This window comes from Calidris pugnax, unplaced genomic scaffold (genome assembly GCF_001431845.1).
Source record: "Calidris pugnax isolate Ruff unplaced genomic scaffold, ASM143184v1 scaffold8, whole genome shotgun sequence".
Taxonomy (NCBI): domain Eukaryota; kingdom Metazoa; phylum Chordata; class Aves; order Charadriiformes; family Scolopacidae; genus Calidris; species Calidris pugnax.
Genome location: NW_015090830.1, coordinates 2,326,722 through 2,344,284, shown reverse-complemented (window position 1 = coordinate 2,344,284; position 17,563 = coordinate 2,326,722). Strand labels below are relative to the sequence as shown.

General features: G+C 39.7%; 1 long non-coding RNA gene across 1 annotated transcript; it reads right to left on the bottom strand.

Annotated features, from left to right (window-relative positions):
* Window positions 1-10,687: 10,687 nt before the first annotated feature.
* Window positions 10,688-17,489, bottom strand: LOC106887300. The gene is made up of 2 exons (XR_001411850.1): window positions 17,192-17,489; window positions 10,688-13,610 (listed from the first exon to the last, which is right to left on the bottom strand). It is a non-coding gene; the product is annotated as an uncharacterized LOC106887300 (long non-coding RNA).
* Window positions 17,490-17,563: the final 74 nt, after the last annotated feature.

Sequence of the window (17,563 nt, the reverse complement as noted above, 5' to 3'; positions counted from 1 at the left end):
GTTCAATTACTTACTTAAAGCCATAGCTTTCAGGACAACACTACAGTCCTTGAGCTTCAGCTTTGTAACAAACAGCTGAATCTGATAAGAAATTGAAACAAATTGTCGCTCCCTGGAGCTCAAATTGACTGCAAATAGCAATTGCATACCTTCCAGAGGAGAGATTTCCAGTCCATCTGGATGGTCATCTGTAACTTCAAGATAAATCTGTCAGCCACAGATTTCAGACTGTTTCAGACTGTTACGCCACATGTCAGCTTGCACTTCTGCAATGCCTGAAGCCAGACGTCACCCTTGCTCCATTACAGAGCTGGCAGAGGTTGGTATATCAAGCTGTGGAATGTCAAACAGTATGTCTCTTATCTCAGCTTAAACCAAGGATGTTCATAAAAACGAAACTTTCTCACAAAACTTCTGTTGCTGGTTTATGTAGAGGGCTTCTCACTGGGACCATTAGATGATCCTTGCTATATGAACCCAGATGGAGATGATACATAAACATTGTGGAAGGCAAGGAAATCAGGGTAACCTGGAAGACACTCCTTCTTCCTTCAAAGGTTTACATTGACCCGATGTTCCCAGACATCTTTAAGTCATTATGTGAACAAGTATGGAAGAGCCCATTCTATATTTTCCCAACCAATGGCCTGCAATTATTTATTTTTTTTTTCCCCAGGAGACAATCTCTCACTAGTCTCAAATGCTCTTTTTCATGGTCTATTTTGGATCAATGTTTCACCAGTGAATAAGTCCAGTTAAAAACCTATACAGTATCAAAAAGACCTCAGATTTTTTTTTTTTCTTCTTTTTTGTTTCTGCAGAGAGAGTCTGATCTCAGAATGCTTGCAAATATCAGGAATGAGGTCTCATGCATTAGTTTCTTCTGTTGATTCTAATAACTTCCACTTGTCTGAGGCGGTTGTACTTAATGGATTTCTTGCAATTCATCTCAGCCTCGATAAACAAGAGTGAAGTATGTAACTCGAGATGAAATGAACCTGAGACCTCATTGCTTGAAAAAGCCTCATCACGCAGTGTGAATCAGGCCATGACACTGACCACTTAATCAGGAAATGGCTATCAAGAAGAAACAGTCCAGGGGGTATAAATGTGACTGGTACCTCCCTCCTTATGAATAGATTCTTCCTTAATGCTCTAACACTAAAGTTTCCGGATATATGTATGGGTTTAAGTGATGCTACTTGATGAAAAATCCATGCTTCCTAGCTCTCCAACAGCTTATTTTTACTGTCTTTTTTCCTAATTACTAGTGTTCCTGTCTGAGATGCAGAGCACCTGATATACTTTTATTTTTATCAGTAAAGGATATGTGTTTGCTTCTAGGAAATCCTAGCCTCCGAGAAGTAGGTTTCAGTGTTATATCACTATATGAACAATGGGAATGGGGTCTGTATGTGTGGAGAAGTAAGTATTGCAGTCTGAGGAATAATAAAAAAACCACAGGTAATGGAAGTTATGAAGCTGTGAAAGACAAAAACTGGATTTCATGGCAGAGATAATGAGTAAGATGCTGGGGTTGGGTGCATTTTAAACAAAAGCCTGAACCTGCAATCGATGCCCACAAGATCCAGGCTACTGAAGTTCCTGCAAAAGAAAGCTTATGGAGAACTGGGAGTATTGACTTAAAAAACGTGAGTAGGTTCCTATTGAGTGCCATACACTTGTTTAATCATTTCTTGTACAAGAAATGATTGTCACACCTTGTCACACTCAAGGGTAAAAGCTGGAATAAGGGTTTTGTATGTAGGCTTAGACTCTTAAGTTTTGAAGGCAGTATTAAAACCACAAATGAGTTAAAATGTTAACCCTAAATTGAGGGATTAAGGAAATATGAAGAATTCAATACAAACAAAGCCTGGCATTTTTAACATAGAAAATGGATAAAGTTAGACTAGCACAACTGCCTAGAAGGCCTGAATGATTGAAAACTTAATTGGTAACTTATGTTCTAGTCTCTGTACCATATGAGAAAACAGGTGGTCTTTCCAGGAAGAGGAGAGAAACTGACTTCACTAAAAAGGACTTCACTTTTATTTGCAAATTGATGGTATAAAACCTACGGAGGATATGCAGTCCAGGAAACATCTGGTTCTGTCCGTCTGACATACTTTATGAAGTCTGCCAACATCATTTATATATAATTATACTAGTTTTAGCAGGACTACTGCCTCTGCAACTCTAATGAGAACAAGTATGTTGCAATGTTGGCAGACGTTTGTGCTTTTCTAAACTTTCTAAAATACAATGTTTGTGCAAGATCCTAGCTGAGGAATATGCTTGCTGGGTAGGATCACTTCAGCTTCCATATGATACAATATAACTACTAATTTTGTTATCATTAGTGTTCTTAGGACCCCCAACCACACATCAGGCACTCTCTACAGGTAACAGAGGATATTGTCTGTCCATAACAAAGGGTTAAAAAACAGAAAGACAAACCAGTATGTACAGGGTGATTATGGGACAATGCTAATCACATGGAATTCCACACATGAGCAGATTAATCATTATCAGTTGCTTTTATGGGGGGTGGGGGGATTTTTAGGCACTACAGCGAAGAGGTGAGCATGAGTGGGACATGGAAGAGAAAAGCCTAAAGTTCTGCATGTCTGTGGGGAGTTCCGCGTCGGCTTGAGGGGCAGCATTTTTGAACAAATTAGCAGATGGGCAATATATGGACTAATTAAAGCTTGAACCTCATCCCTGGATAATAAATGAAAAATTATTCATAGAATGAGAATTAGCTGTCAATGTCTTCAAAAATGAATTTTTTGTTTATTGTGAGGGGAACTGTCAAAAATGCAAAGAGCTGCATGAGCTAATCGAACTGGGGGGTTTTGAAGAGGGTCTTGGCAGCAGTGTATAAATAGATATGCCTGGGACGAAAATGCCTTTGTCAGGGCCAAGATGTTACAGTAAGTGAGCTGTAAAATAACTGTGACCTTAATGAGAATTTTAACAGCATGAGTGGACGGAAAAGGCCAAGTTTAAGAGATGGTTCTGTGGGTATCACAGAGTCTAAATTAAACCTGGCACCCTGGTTAAGGGCAGGACAGGAAGAGTCTTTTGAGAATCTGGAAAAGAGGCAGGGAAAGAGACAGCTTGAAGGTGAGACCAAGAGCTCTGTTTTAGCTATATTGAACTCGAGATAGCAGCCAGGCAATCCCAAGGGCATGTCAGCAAAGCATGCTTTGATCTCACCCAATGAAGGTAATATTTTCAGTAAGAGAAGAGAGTTCTGGAGTGAAGCAGTGTCTGAGATCCTTTGGATAAAGATGATCATGGGGTTTGTAGGTGACATAAAACCAGGAGGGAATAAGGAAGAGAAGAACAAGAACTATTGGAAGTATAGAAAATGTAATTTATGAGGAAATGATGAAGGAATTAGGATTTTTTCATTTAAAAAAAAATGATTACTCTCTACATAAGCATTACAGGTAGGTGAAAACTGAAGAAAATCAACTGCTTTCCATTGCAATCAGGAAAAGAGGTCAGTTTATATTGTTACAAGGGCTGTTTAGGTAAAGAAGCACAAAACCCCTGCAATAATACAGGTAGCAATGCATTGCAGCTGTTGAGCCGTCTCCACTGGGTTGTTTTAGGGACAGATACACACCTGCCAAGAAAAGCAGGTACCAAGACTAGGTACAGTTGACTTTGCCAGCGAAGATGGTTCTAATGATCTTGCAGTCTTTTCCAAGTTTACGCAGACTTGAAGATCCATGAAAAATCTCAAAATGGGAGACCTAACATGTATTCTCCACCCTTTAAAATATTCATATGCATCCAGTATTATATCTGTTGGCTTCCCTGATATTTAACAGCTTTTCACATCTAATATGATTTGAAAGGCTGGACCATACATACAAACTCTTGTAGTCATTAACATGTAGAGCAGCAAATGTTGGGTTTTGCCATCACTCGCACAAGGCTAGAGGCTCAGTGGAGAGGTGGCAGTGCAGGGTCTCAGCACGTGTCTGGCCCTGCCTTGGTGAGAGCTGGTTTTAGCTGGGGCAGCAATTGCCTGGTGGCCATATGCCCGTGGCTTCCTGTGTGGGCTTCTCTCTGGGAGCACCCAGGGCTGGCACCCTTAAGCGGTCACTGGCGGACAAACAGCCCCTCTGGGGTCACGGGGCTGGGGGAGGGAAGCGTGCAGCTCCCAAACTTTGCCTGGGAAGCAGGGAGAAGGAAGCAGGCTGTGGCTGAAAAACTTAAACAAATATCCCCAGGGCCACCCCAGGAAAGGTGCTCCCTCTTACCAGCATTGACCTATCCCTGATGGAAAGCCTGGACTGGTGACAACTGGCTGTGATGCCTTTTCTCGCCCAAGGAAGCCTGGTGCCATCAGCCTGAGAAGCTAGAGGGAAACAAGAAAGGTGATCATGACACCAGGGAAAAGGGCTAGATTGTAGTAAGCTTTCTTGAATAGCAGTATTTTGTGAGTATTATTTTTAATGAGATTTTTCTGTATATTTTGTGCTATAAATATTAGTACTATTATAACTAGAGTAATAATAACTTCTAGTTATATTTTAATTAGATGATTAAGATACCAGTTAAGCTCACTATAAATGCTTAGCTGTTACGTATGTGGTGGTTGTCTCTTCTTTTGCCTGTAAGTGTAATCTTTTCATGTGAAAGTTTGATGCCTTCCTCTTAAACAGAATTGCTTAATTTATTCAATGCCTGATTGTATTAAAATTGACAGGATACTTGATGGATAGGATACAAAGTTGTAATGCCATCTTTCAAAGGCAGGAAATAGAAATTCTTTGAATATTAAAGAACTGTGACTTGAGTATTTTCTGTGGTAGTGATATTTCTGCAAAAAAACCTCTGTAGCTTAAAATAGTGGTGTTAATAGCCTTGTAAATTATGAGTGCTGTGTAAATTGGTGGGACCTTTACAGTTGAAGTTATGGTCAGCCAAAACTTTTCTACAGAGGCCCCACTGAATTAATCTGATATAAGGAAACAACTTGCCGTAAAAGCCCAGCCCTGTCCTGTCGCTACTTGTTAAACATGGTCTTTGAGTACAGTAGTCCCTCTCTTCTGTCTCCCAAGTAGGTACGTGTTCAGCTTTTTTCTTAAATCTCTGCATAAAGGGGAAGGAAATGCAGACAGCTATGAACCCACTGTATGCACTGGAAGCAATGACCCAGCCACGCTTTCATATTCAGCATTAATTGAATCCCTGAAAATAGGAATTATCATAACTGAATCAGGTGCCTTGGAATGATATTAATCCTAGTTTTTGTTTGGTTTTGACAATATTCTGTTCGCATTTTGCAAGTTTTTATGGTTTTTTGATTGAAAAAATTTCTTCCAGAAAATTCAAAAGCCAGATACATATTGCATGAAGAATCTAGCTAAGCTTTTCCACAAAAGAGTTATTTCTTCATCCACCTTTTTATTCATCATAAACCCTCTGATTACATTTGCTCATTTATCTCAAATATTACTGGGGGGGTCTTTGGAAAATGTATTTTCTTATCAATTAAATTTGCTTGCTTAAAATGAGGAATAAAAAGTATGTGAAAATACTGGCCAACCTATTATCTAGGAGATTAGTGTGTCTGAAATTTGGATCTGTTTAGTGCATATTGACCAAATGCTTTAAATCATGTATTCCTTGTACGTTTTAAATTGTGGCCAGTTATAGCTGTAACTAGATGCTGAAACAAGTTGCACTGATGCGAGCTGTGAGCTAGTTTGGTGCTGTGCATTCACACTTAATGGTTTTCTCTGGTGCAGTTCTGTCATCGTGCTTGCAGTTCCTAAGTAACCATAGCAGAGCTCTAGAAATAACTATACTCACTATCTGACCATTGTTTAAAACATTTGAATGCCAAGTGGAATTTTAGCTTGTATTTTTTGGTCACATCGAGCTCATATAGTTCTTTTCAGTATTCATCACCGAATCTAAAAGTTATGGCTCAAAATGATAATTTTGAAATAATTTGGTAATAATCTCTTAGACTCTGGTGCTATTGATCAACAAAACAATCCAAGCTGCAGAAAACAGCTTGGAAATAAAACCCTCTGTGTAAACTTGACACATTTTTGTGTTTTGTTTTTTTTTCCAACTCAAAGATCAGGGTGGAATACTCTCTACATTTGTAGGTATAGCATTCTGTTGCATTTTGCTCAAGTACTTGCAATACTAATTTTTAGCATTTGTTTAATAAAATTTGATGAAAATTCATCTGTTATTCTTCATGTACTGCAAGAGGCACTTGAGCACATGGTGATGATATGGAATTATTTTGGGTAACAAAGATGAAGAGCAACTACAAATTCTGCAGAAAAGCCTCAGAATGTAGTGTGAGTGGATGATAAGAAGGTAGATTAAATTCCATGTATGCAAGTGTAATGGGATGCACACAGAAGGAAACAAGATGAACTTTGCATGAGCTGTTGTCATTCAGGAACAAGACATTGGAGTTACAATAGCTACTTTTGTGACAACATCAGCTCAGCTCTCAGTGGTGGTCAAAAATAGAACTGAATGTTCGGAATTCGTAGAAAAGGATAGCAAGCAACAAAGAGAACGTCCTATTGCTTCTGTATGAGATTTAATGCTATATAGACCATAACATGCCTAGGCCTAAAATGCTGTTTGCAGTTCTGATTCCTCTTGTCTCAAAAAGAATATAATGGAAGTGGTAAGAATACAATAAAGTGGTGGCAAGGTGACCTGCTCTATGAAATCACTTCTCCATGTGAACTATATAAATTAAGCAAGGCCTCTCCACATAAAAAAAGACTAGGAAGACAGAAAATTGAGATTCAAAGAATTGTATGAGATCTGGAGGAAGCAAATGAGTGACTAGTCACTGTGTCTTATGATACAATGACAATTGAAACTAGGTGGGAAGATGCTCAAAACAAAAGGAAGTCTGTCTTTTCAAAACATACCTCAGCTGTGGCATTCCTCACTCTAGGATACTCTGGATCCATGAAGAGAGTGATGGAATAAATTATGGAAACGTAAGGCTATGAAGGATGTATAAGCGTACTAAAATCCTGTATCACTGGACATCTGTAGGTCATAAATGACTGATGGGCAGCAGTATTTTTGCCTTGTTAAGCTTTTTCTCAAGTACTTGATATGGGTGACCACCAGAAACAGGATGCTTAGGCTAGATGTAATACCAGCTTTTACACTAAAGAATCTGAGTGCTCTGAGTGGAGGGGCTATCTGATATTGCTTGGGTGGATTTCAGGCATAGTACTGAGCAAACATTCTATTACTTGATTGACACAATGAAGGGTGCCATATTTTTGCCTTTTCCCTTTTCTTTATTCTTTGCTTTTTTTGTACCTTACTGTTTTTCCTCATCTGCTTGCTTTTAATCTCTGCTTCTCTTTTGTTTCTTTTTCTTTCATACCAAACAATCCCCTAGCCCTAAACTCATAATAGAACTAAGCACCCATGTTAATGAGTATACTCTGTGAAGAATTTCTAGCTTTCCTTCTTTGTTCTTGGCTTTCTGTTGTGGAGCTGAGCTGAGTTTAGCTGTGAGTCTGCAATCTTCCAGCTATCAGACAGGATCAGAAGATGCCATAGGGGGAGATTTGTAGAGATATAATTCTTGTTAATGGTGTCCTCTGTTACTACTATCAGAAGAACTTGCAGTATGTAGCAAGCTTGTTCACCCAGTGTTTAGAGATCAGTTTAAAAAGTGGTTCCAAAACCACGGATGAGAGAGGAAGATGCATCAGCCAAGATGCTACAATGACCATAATTCTGGAGTTAAATCCACTTGGAGACTAGTCACGAGTGGTGTTCCCCAGGGCTTGGTATTGGGGCCAGACCTCTTTAATATCTTTATCAATGATCTGGACAAGAAGATTGAGTGCACCCTCAGTGATTTTCCAGATGACACCAAATTAGGTGGGAGTATTGACCGGCTGGAGGGTAGGGAGGTGTTGCAGAGGGATCTGGACAGGCTACATCAGTGGGCCGAGGCCAATGGTATGAAGTTCAACAAGGCCAACTGCCGAGTCCTGCACTTGGGTCACACCAACCCTATGCAGCGCTACAGGCTTGGGGCAGAGTGGCTGGAGAGCCAGCCGGCAGGAAAGGACTTGAGTGTGTTGGTCGACTGTTGGCTGAACATGAGCCAGCAGTGTGCCCAGGTGGCCAAGAAGGCCAACAGCATCCTGGCCTCTATCAGGGTCCAGAGAAGGGCAATGACACTGGTGAGGGGTCTGGAGCACAAGTCTTATGAGGAGAGGCTGAGGGAGCTGGGGTTGTTCAGCCTGGAGAAAAGGAGGCTGAGGGGAGACCTTATGGCTCTCTACAACTTCCTGAAAGGAGGTTGTAGCGAGGTGAGGGTCGGTCTCTTCTCCCAAGTCACACGCAGTAGGACAAGAGGAAATGGCCTCAAGTTGCACCAGGGGAGGTTCAGATTGGATATTAGGAAAAATTTTTTCACTGAAAGGGTTATCCAGCATTGGAACAGGCTGCCCAGGGAAGTGGTTGAGGCACCATCCCTCACAGTATTTAAAAGACAGGTAGACATAATGCTTAGAGATATAATTTAGTGATTTTTTTTTTTGTGTTAGGTTGATGGTTGGACTAGATGATATGAAAGGCCCCTTCCAACCTAGACAATTCTATGATTCTAAATAATCAAAAGGACTTCTGTAAAAGACTTTGAATGTTTTTGAAACGAGACATGAGACAAGTTAGAACATTTCCTTTTAGCTCCCGATGACCCACAACAGTTTGAGCACACAGGCCATCAGTCCTTCTTCATTTATGCTTCCTTCCTTGAGGCCATTGCTATTGATTTTAAAATAAGCAGGGTCTGGTATCATCAAACCCAGCTGTACACATGCTGAGTGATTGCTGTGACATAACAAATTACATTTTCCACAGGCTTTAGTCAAGTGTGTTTTCATTTATAATCTTACCAGAAAAAAACAATCAGTAGGACTTATTCATTCCTTCAGCACTTTAATTTCAGTTACAGGGAAGGGAGTTGTAAGAAAAAGAAGAAAATAAATACCAAGAAAAAACATATGTTTGTCAGGTTATTAATTTCTGAGAAACCAAATGCACCCTCAAGGATACTCTAATTAGATGCATTTAGACACTCCATTCCTCGGTCCTGGCAGTGTTGTGGGGTTCTCAGATCTCTATATATGACCATAATATCTGAATACCCATACCTTTTTCTCCACTGGATTTGAAGCATTTGTCTGCAATAGCCTCCCCAGAGAATCATGGTGTGTAACTTTCTATCAAATAGAAGGGCTGTTATCAATTTTTTTGATATAATAGTAACACCCATTGGTAGATCCAAACGAAACTGGAGTCCTATTGTGCTAACCACTGAGTAAATGCACAGACAGATAAACTCTTCTGCAGTTTCCTAAGGTGCGTTATTTATGGCTGACAATGAAGGGTCAGAAGTAAACAGACTTATTGTGCTCTTAAATAGATAAAAAACCTATACTCTTGATGTTGCATAGTTATCAAACATAGGATATATGTTAGTATCTGTATTTTGGGATGAGTGATCTGAATTTGAGAACTGAAAGGAAAGCTATCATTTAAAATGAGAAGACACAATTCTGGTTTTCTTTCATGGTCTCAACTAACAAATCCAAGGAGTATTTTGCCACCCTCTAAGTCTTTCCTTGCTGAGTTCTTCAGTCATATTCACCACACAGACTGTGCATTTGAATTCTTTTTTTGTGCAGTTCTTTGTAAAGAGTTCCAAGCAGAATGTGCTTGATTCAGTCTTAAAGGGTACTTTTTCATGCTGTGTCACTTCTAAGACTTGCAGTACATTGCAAGATGTCACTAAATACAGCAGGAACTTTAAGCTTTATTTATTTGCAATATCTATTAGTTTTCCTCTAATCGCGACTCTCATTGGTGTGCAAGAAAATGTAGGCATTCCATTTCCTTAAAAGGCTTTTGATTGTATCAAGCTAGAAATTATATTACCCATTCTTGCTCCCAGTAAAGTCAGAAAAATCTTTGCCAAGGATTTACTGTTGACCAGAACTTCAAAATGTTTACAGATGCTCTTACTGCATCTAGTGAGGAAGAAATATCCCATTGAGTCAGCCAAGTGGGAGATTCTTCCTGACAATCTGCTGTAAAGAATGTCCAGACATTCCTCCATGCCTGCTGACCCTGGGAATATCAACCATTAAACATTGGGTAGAAGTGTTTGGAAATTATGTTAATCTTGCCATTTCGTCAGCTGTTGTGAAATAAAATTATACGAACAGCAGTTTTCTATCCTTTCACATTGCTTTTGGTCATAGCAGCAGAATGAAAGCATTTATCACCATGAAGAACTTTTCCAATTCATATGCTTTTTGCCTCAAACTGTAGAACATCTCTCCAGTCTCCTCTCTAGAAGAAAAAAACTAACATGAATAGTTTAGAAAACCAGTCTTTTTCTCAGACCAAACCTGAGTTCCTACACTGAACTCCCTGAACCACTAAAAAGGCGACAAAATGGACCATCTGATATGTCTTTCGGAGCTGCTCTGTTCCTCCAAGAGAGGTGACTTACTGACACCACTTCTTTTTAAAAGGAAGAGTATCTAAATGTGGCTAACCCATAGAAATACCTAGGCCTTGTTGCTCCTCCTTTTACAATAGGGCTTCACAAATCAGAAGAGGGAAAGTCGGGTGAATTAAATAAACTTTCAGAGAGCAAAGATGATTATAGAACATATTTATTTGCTGTTTTACATTAGACTTTGGGTATATATGCAAATATTTGCTTTGTTGCTCTAATTTGAGAAAACTTATATATCTAATTGCAAAAAACCCACAACAAAGAAGTTGCTTTATGGAAATACAATGCCAGGATTAATAAAAGCTTCAGATTTTATCCTGGTTGCCTAAAATGATGATTAAGCTGTCAGTCAATCTCTAATAGTCTTTGAAATAACTGAACAGTCCCATCTGTGCAGCAGAGTACGTTTTTGACCCCTGCCAGCCTCTTAGAGGCAGTGTGCATGGTAGCTAGTGTTCAGCAGTAGTCCACCAGTCAAAGAGCCAGCAGGCACTATTGAGCTCCAGCCTGGTCACCATTCTTCTACCCTGCCCAGCTGACCAACCAGGCTAGGGGTTAGGCTGGGAGGGCAGGAGGCCAGAGGACATGGGGAAAGCAGCAAGAACTTGAGGGATGGAGGAGCATTGTTCACACATTTCCCAGCATATGGAAAGCAGGAGGACCTGGGGGTTTCACTATTCAGCTATAAGATGCAGCCTTGGGAAAGCAGGCTTCAGTAGATCTTTTCACAGAGCTGCTTGTTTCCACGTGCAGCTGCTATAACACTGCATTTGCTTCTGTCTCATGGAGAAATCACTATGTAGAACTCTCCTGGAACTTGATGTTAATGACTATGTGTCATTATTTTTTTTCTGTATGATTTATCATGCTACAACCAGAAACATTGACAATGTTGAGTTACTCTTTGCTTTCCTCCTGTGTGTATACACTTTGGAAAAAAAGTCTCTTCCCTTGTGCTAGTTATCCACTTTTATTAAGTGCTCAAAATGAATGTCTTTGGGAAGATTTTTTCTTCAGAAAGGTCCTTAACTTTAAAACTAGTTCCTATCTTGTGGTCCAAGTTTGTGTCTTTAGGGCATAATGCATAGCCTGTTTTTGTGAAAAGTCAAGAATGTTGGTAGGCATGGAGGCTTTGGGTTGCAATTTTTTCTCCTTTTTTCTTGAGATGATTAAAGTTTTTTTCCACTTGTCGACTGAGTCCTATTATTAACAGTCTCCTTTTGGTCGTAGAAGGAATTGATTATTAGAATAAAAAAGATAGCGTTGGCTATGTAATCCTATGTATTTTTTCCTTTACTCACTTGTCTTTTAAATTAGAAACTCTGTCCACAGCTGCCAAACTCAATTGAAATCTAACATTTTTATGCAAATTATTTCATGAACAATTTTGTCATGCTACGACGACTTTTAAAATTCTAGACTTTAATGTCTTTGTAAACATATGGCTGATGAAAGAACCAACAGCAAACAGCCTTATTTTGTTTATATAGCACCATCAGCGCGTACCCCACCCCACCTCGCAGGCCCTCAGCTTCTGCTCTGAATTGATGTTCATTAGAGATAAGAGGTACTTCAAGGCGTGTGGACGTTACAGTCTTGGTCTCCTTTTGGTATCTTCTGGTAGTGTTTATAGCATGATGGTGGATTTACACGCTTAACATTGGTTTCTGTTATCTTCCTCTAACCTGATCTCTTATGAATACCCAAGTTTTATTACATAGTAAAAATCCTTAGTAATCTAAGTGAAACTGGGTCTAACTGCAAAAAGAAAAAAGTGATTCTTGCTCTTTGATAGTACATCTGGACATCCCTCCTCTTCCAAAGTGTTTTGGAATGAGGCTTATTTTCTGAAACTTTACACATCTTGTTAAGCTCCCAACTGTCTTATTTCCTACATAAACCCTCTTGACAGTTTTTTCTAGCTTATTGTGTTCACTGTGAGTCTTGGAGAGTGAAAGGGCAGAGGGTGAGGGAGATCTTGGTCACATAAATATTCTGTCTGCGTTTAACTAAAGGGGTAAATGAGCTCTCATTAAAGACAGTCAGTGAGGCTCTTCATAGGAACACCCTTTTCTGATTAGCCTTTTTTTGTTCATTTCAATTTAATTTACATGCATTTTTTAGTGGATCTGAGATATGCTCAAAGCAAACCAAGAATGTTCACACAGGAGTTTGCTCTAATTTAGCTAAATCACTTCTTAAAAGTGACCTGGGGGTTGGCCTACTTGGAGAATTTACTATAAAATTCTTGTGCGCAGACAACTCCACCATCACTACACCATGCCGTATGCCTCACTGCCGTGTGCACTTTCCTGGGAAAACTTGATTTAGAGCTCCTAATGCTGGATCAGTGTCACAGAAATGTTGGCCAAGTATTAGCACTACACAGTCAGTTAAGATTTCTTCTAAGGCTTGTGATGGTCTAATTCTATGAAGGCATGAGTTACGCCAAGTATCTTCTCTACTCAAAAAGGCCAGCATAAAAGCCTCAAGTCTATATGAGGTCTATGTCTTATGCTTTAGACCATTTGGCAGTGATAAGGTCATACATATGTGCTCTTTGTCCAAATTCCACTTGTACAGCTGGGTGATGTAGTAACACAGGAATCCGATGGTTATGGACTTGCAAACAGAGAGAAGAAACTAATAGATTTCTAATATATAGCCTGGCTTACTTTAAGGAGGTGTCTTGGGACTAGCAACCAAAAAACTAAAACTTAAGTTAGTATATACAAGAAAGTTGTGTGAGGCAGCAGAATACTTTATCATCCAAAGTAGAGGGAAAAACATGCTAATATTTTTATTATGTATTGATTTTAACATCTGTGAATCTAGATACAAATGTAATAGGGTCATGTCTTAGGTTTGTAATTTTGCATCATTTCAGTCCAAAATCTGATGTATTTAAGACACCAGAGTTATTAATATTTCCTATTGTTTCTGCTCCTCAAACTTTTTGACTGGGTTTCTCCAAGGTATTCTTCATTCTCACTTGTATCTTCTTCTTCATTTTGAATGTGTCAGTTAAAGGAAGTGGCTGAAAGATAGAAAAACACACACACACACAAAAAATTGTTTGACTGTGGGTATTAATTGTAAAATATTTTTTTTTCCTGGAGGAGATATGAAGGTGAATCAGGAAATGGATGGCTTTTTCAGATCACATGAATCAGTACCCCAGAATTCATCATGTTCACCAAATATCTGACTACTTTTAGAAACTTGAAGTTAGATAGCCCTTATTTTCAGCTCATATAACAATTTCTTTAACTGCCTTATCTGTCAGAGACTGTAATGAAAAGAAAGAGGTAATTACTAAAAATCAGCTCAGAGATTTATAAATGGAAGTGCACATTTATTTATATTATATAGTTGTGTCGAAAATATCACCTAAACATTCATAAAATTAAACCATTTTGTTTATAGAGAGCCTAAATCATACAAATACCATGAGAAATACTACTTTATTCTCTCTTTGATCACAAATGGTAAATATAAACTCATCAGAAGAACATCTAGCTCTCAAGAGCCAAGTAATTTAGAATCTCATCTCGCTGTTCCTACTGCATAGATATTACAGATAGTAGTCAGTGTAACCTTTAAATACAGCACATAATGCGAGACAATAATTTGACAGAAAACAGGAGAGAGTTTGTGACTGACATTTATTTCCCTGTGATTTAAAGCAAGTATTGTAATGGTGTCTTTTGCTAAGACAATTAAAATCTTGCTCAGTCTGAACTTGTCTTGTGCCTGCTACTGGGACAGGCACTACTGGGGATACACAGCTACAGCCTTGCATGTCCTGCTTTTTAACAGGATACTCCTCTACCAGAACCATCTGAGGTACAGATGACATTCAAATGAGGATGACATTCAAATATGGCAGAGTCATGGTGATCCAGCCTTGGAAGATGACTTTGCTCAATGCAGGTGAGAATGCTGAGGACTCACACAACTCAAACGCAGCAGACCATATACTTTCATGAATCTCAGTGGGCAAGAAGGAAGAAACAGTGATGTAGAATAGGTCTCTCAGCAAGGTCACATAAGCAGTGTGGATTCAAGATCCCAGACTGCACAAACTCTCTGTTCTTTACCACTGGTTCAAGAAAGGGAGCTTGTTCACATGCACCATGCTCCTGGCTGGTCTGCTCTGGAAAGTTTCTGGTCATCAGGAGGGTTTCTCCTGAGTAACAGATGATGTGGTTGGAAAAACAAAAGCAGGCAATTAACTGGAAGATTTCAAAGTTTTTCCCTGCATGTTTCTCATGAATTAAACAAAAATAACTGATGTTTTCAATGGAGTGAAAAAAGCAAATTGCAATGGAAATAAAGTCTTTGAACTCTGTCATTGTGAAGCAAGAGAGGCCTTTTCCCCGTGATGGAAGCATAGATCAAGGCTCGGTTTTACTGAAGCTAACTCCTCCCTCCTTTTTCTTTTTCCTTTCTTTTTCCTTTTAACCTAACTTAAACTTTGAGCTTACAGTATCTGACTTTGTTTTTCTAAATGATGAAAGGCAGACATACTATCCAAGGTGCTTTTGACGGGAAACGTGAAGACAGGCCTTCCCTTATTCAATGGCTTTCCTACCCAAACAGATGGAAATCCACCCCCTTCCCTGCTTTCTAACACTCCTTATATCCTGCCACCACAGGGAGGAGCTGAAATCTGGCTTCCCTCCAAACTGGCCAAAAGCCTTGAAGGTGCTGAGCAGCCTTTCCTCTTCCAACTGCAGCACCTTCCCGCTTTCACATGCTGCCAACCCTCAGCGTGCTTGGCTTTATTTTGTAGGAAGGAGGGATCAAGAATCAGAATAATGACAGGAAAATACAGGCCAAAGGCAGAGGAGGTCCGTACTGGAAGGAAGGCTGGATGGAACTGGGACTGGATCCTCTGAGGGGTTTTTTCCTTTAAATCAGATAGTAGAGCTTCTCCTGCTTCTTTCTCCTCTACCCTCAGCATAACACTTCTGGATTATCTTAGGATATCCGTATTTATTTTGGTTATAGTAACTCATAGAGGCTTAGCCTGGGATGGAGACACCACTGTGCAAGGTACTTGTACAGACCCCCAAGACCCTCAGCCAGTACTTGCAGGAGTGTATCTGGGAATCGCTTTGCCTAAAATTGCTCTTCTCACTTGCTCAACTAATCAGATTTAACTCTGCACTTAGATGTAGCACAGAGTAACATGTAACATTAAATAATGTTACATTTGTCTAGCTTTATTTCAAACATGGTTAATCTCGGCCCAGTTTCATACATTTTTGCCCTTCTCAAAATAAAATAAAATGAAACAGAATTAATCATTGACAGGATTATTGTTCTTCCATGAGATTGGTAGTTAACTATAAAGCACATGACTTAAAACCTCTGGGGATGATACAAATAAAGTATGACTTCAGTGGAATTTTGCTTAGGATGTACTGTACATCATTAATTCAGTATCATAGAAAGCTATAAAAGTCTATCTTTTTTATTTTAATTTTTTACATATGTACCCATTGTTTCATAGCCAAACTGCAGAGGAATTGTTAGGGGCTAAAATAGTACGTCACTCGAGGTGCTAAAATTTTTATGTTTTCTTTACTGGCAGTTGGTTTTGCACACACAGTGCTTACTTTTCATAGATAAAGTATAGATACTTGGGGTGGTTGTTTGTTTTTTTTTTTTTACCAACAGCTGGAAAAATAAGTATACCTCCTCTTTAAAAAGAAAGTCTAATAGGTGGAGATACATACAAAGCATGGAACTTATTGATGTGCACAGATGCATCTTAAAAATAGTCCAAATAAGTTAAAGGGTGTATATGTGAATCATCCTATATCTGTAATTATTTTAATGGCAATTTTTAGGTGTAAAATGGATTCTTCTACATTCTATACAAGTATTTTCTGGAGATCTGGAGATAAGGCAATTTCACAGGAAAGTGATCGTGCATAAATATGCATTACATTAGTGTCTTAGAAAACTGTATTGTTATAAATAAGGAAACATCCTCGACTGTTAGGGTTACATGACTGTAATGGAAAAAAAAAAGTTTGGCCTTTAGTATTTTCTTTTGACGTTTGGTTGAGGTTTTTTTTTCTTTTTTTTCCTAATACCAAGACACAATCAAGACAGTAAGAATGTTCCAAATTCCGGAGCTTCATTTGTAATGATAACTTCAAACTTTAATGAAAGTTTCTCCTTGAACAAGTTTCTTTTATAACATAGCCAAAGTCCCATTCTCCCTTGAGCTGGATGTTTCAGGCAATTTGGATTTGTAACATTTTGGCTTGCAGATAAGGTTTGATTCTAGTTGTTTTAATTAAGTATATTTTTATAGGATTACTCTAGCATGGATCAATTCCACGGTTTTGTTTGTTTTAATAAACTCTCAGGGCTTTTTAGTCGACTGCAAACAACGCAAGTCAGTTTCTGCTGGGGGCTGTAGTAGAACCGCGCAAACGCTGCCATGAAGGAAAAATAAATAAATAAATAGAAAACTTTGATGGAATGCATTACAATACATGTACAAACCGAAATAACCTCCCGGTGTAACGCAGATGGGCTGGCTAAACACAAAAGCACGCGTCTAAAACACCATCGGGGGGGAAATACAAACGCACGTACCTGGGGAAGATGCTTGCGCGCCTCGGCCGCCAGCCGCGCAGTGCCACGTCTCACCGCCCCGCTCACGCCGCGGGACCTTTATAGGGAACTCTCCCAGGGCCTAAAAATAAACTTTCGGGGCTGACACGTCGATCCGTGCCGGGGAGGGGAGGGGGGCGGAGAGGGACTGGCCGCAGGCTTACTACGTGGTCGCAAAAACGCCAGCGCCGCGCTCCCCCGCGCCCAGCCGCGCAGCGCAGGGGCTGGCCGGTTGCCCGACCATCGCAGCGGGACGGGGACGTGCGGGGACGGGGGTCTGGCTCGCAGGGTCCCGGCGTGTGCGGGGCGGCGCGCAGCCTCCGCGCAGGCGGGCGCTGCCGTTCCCCTGCCGCC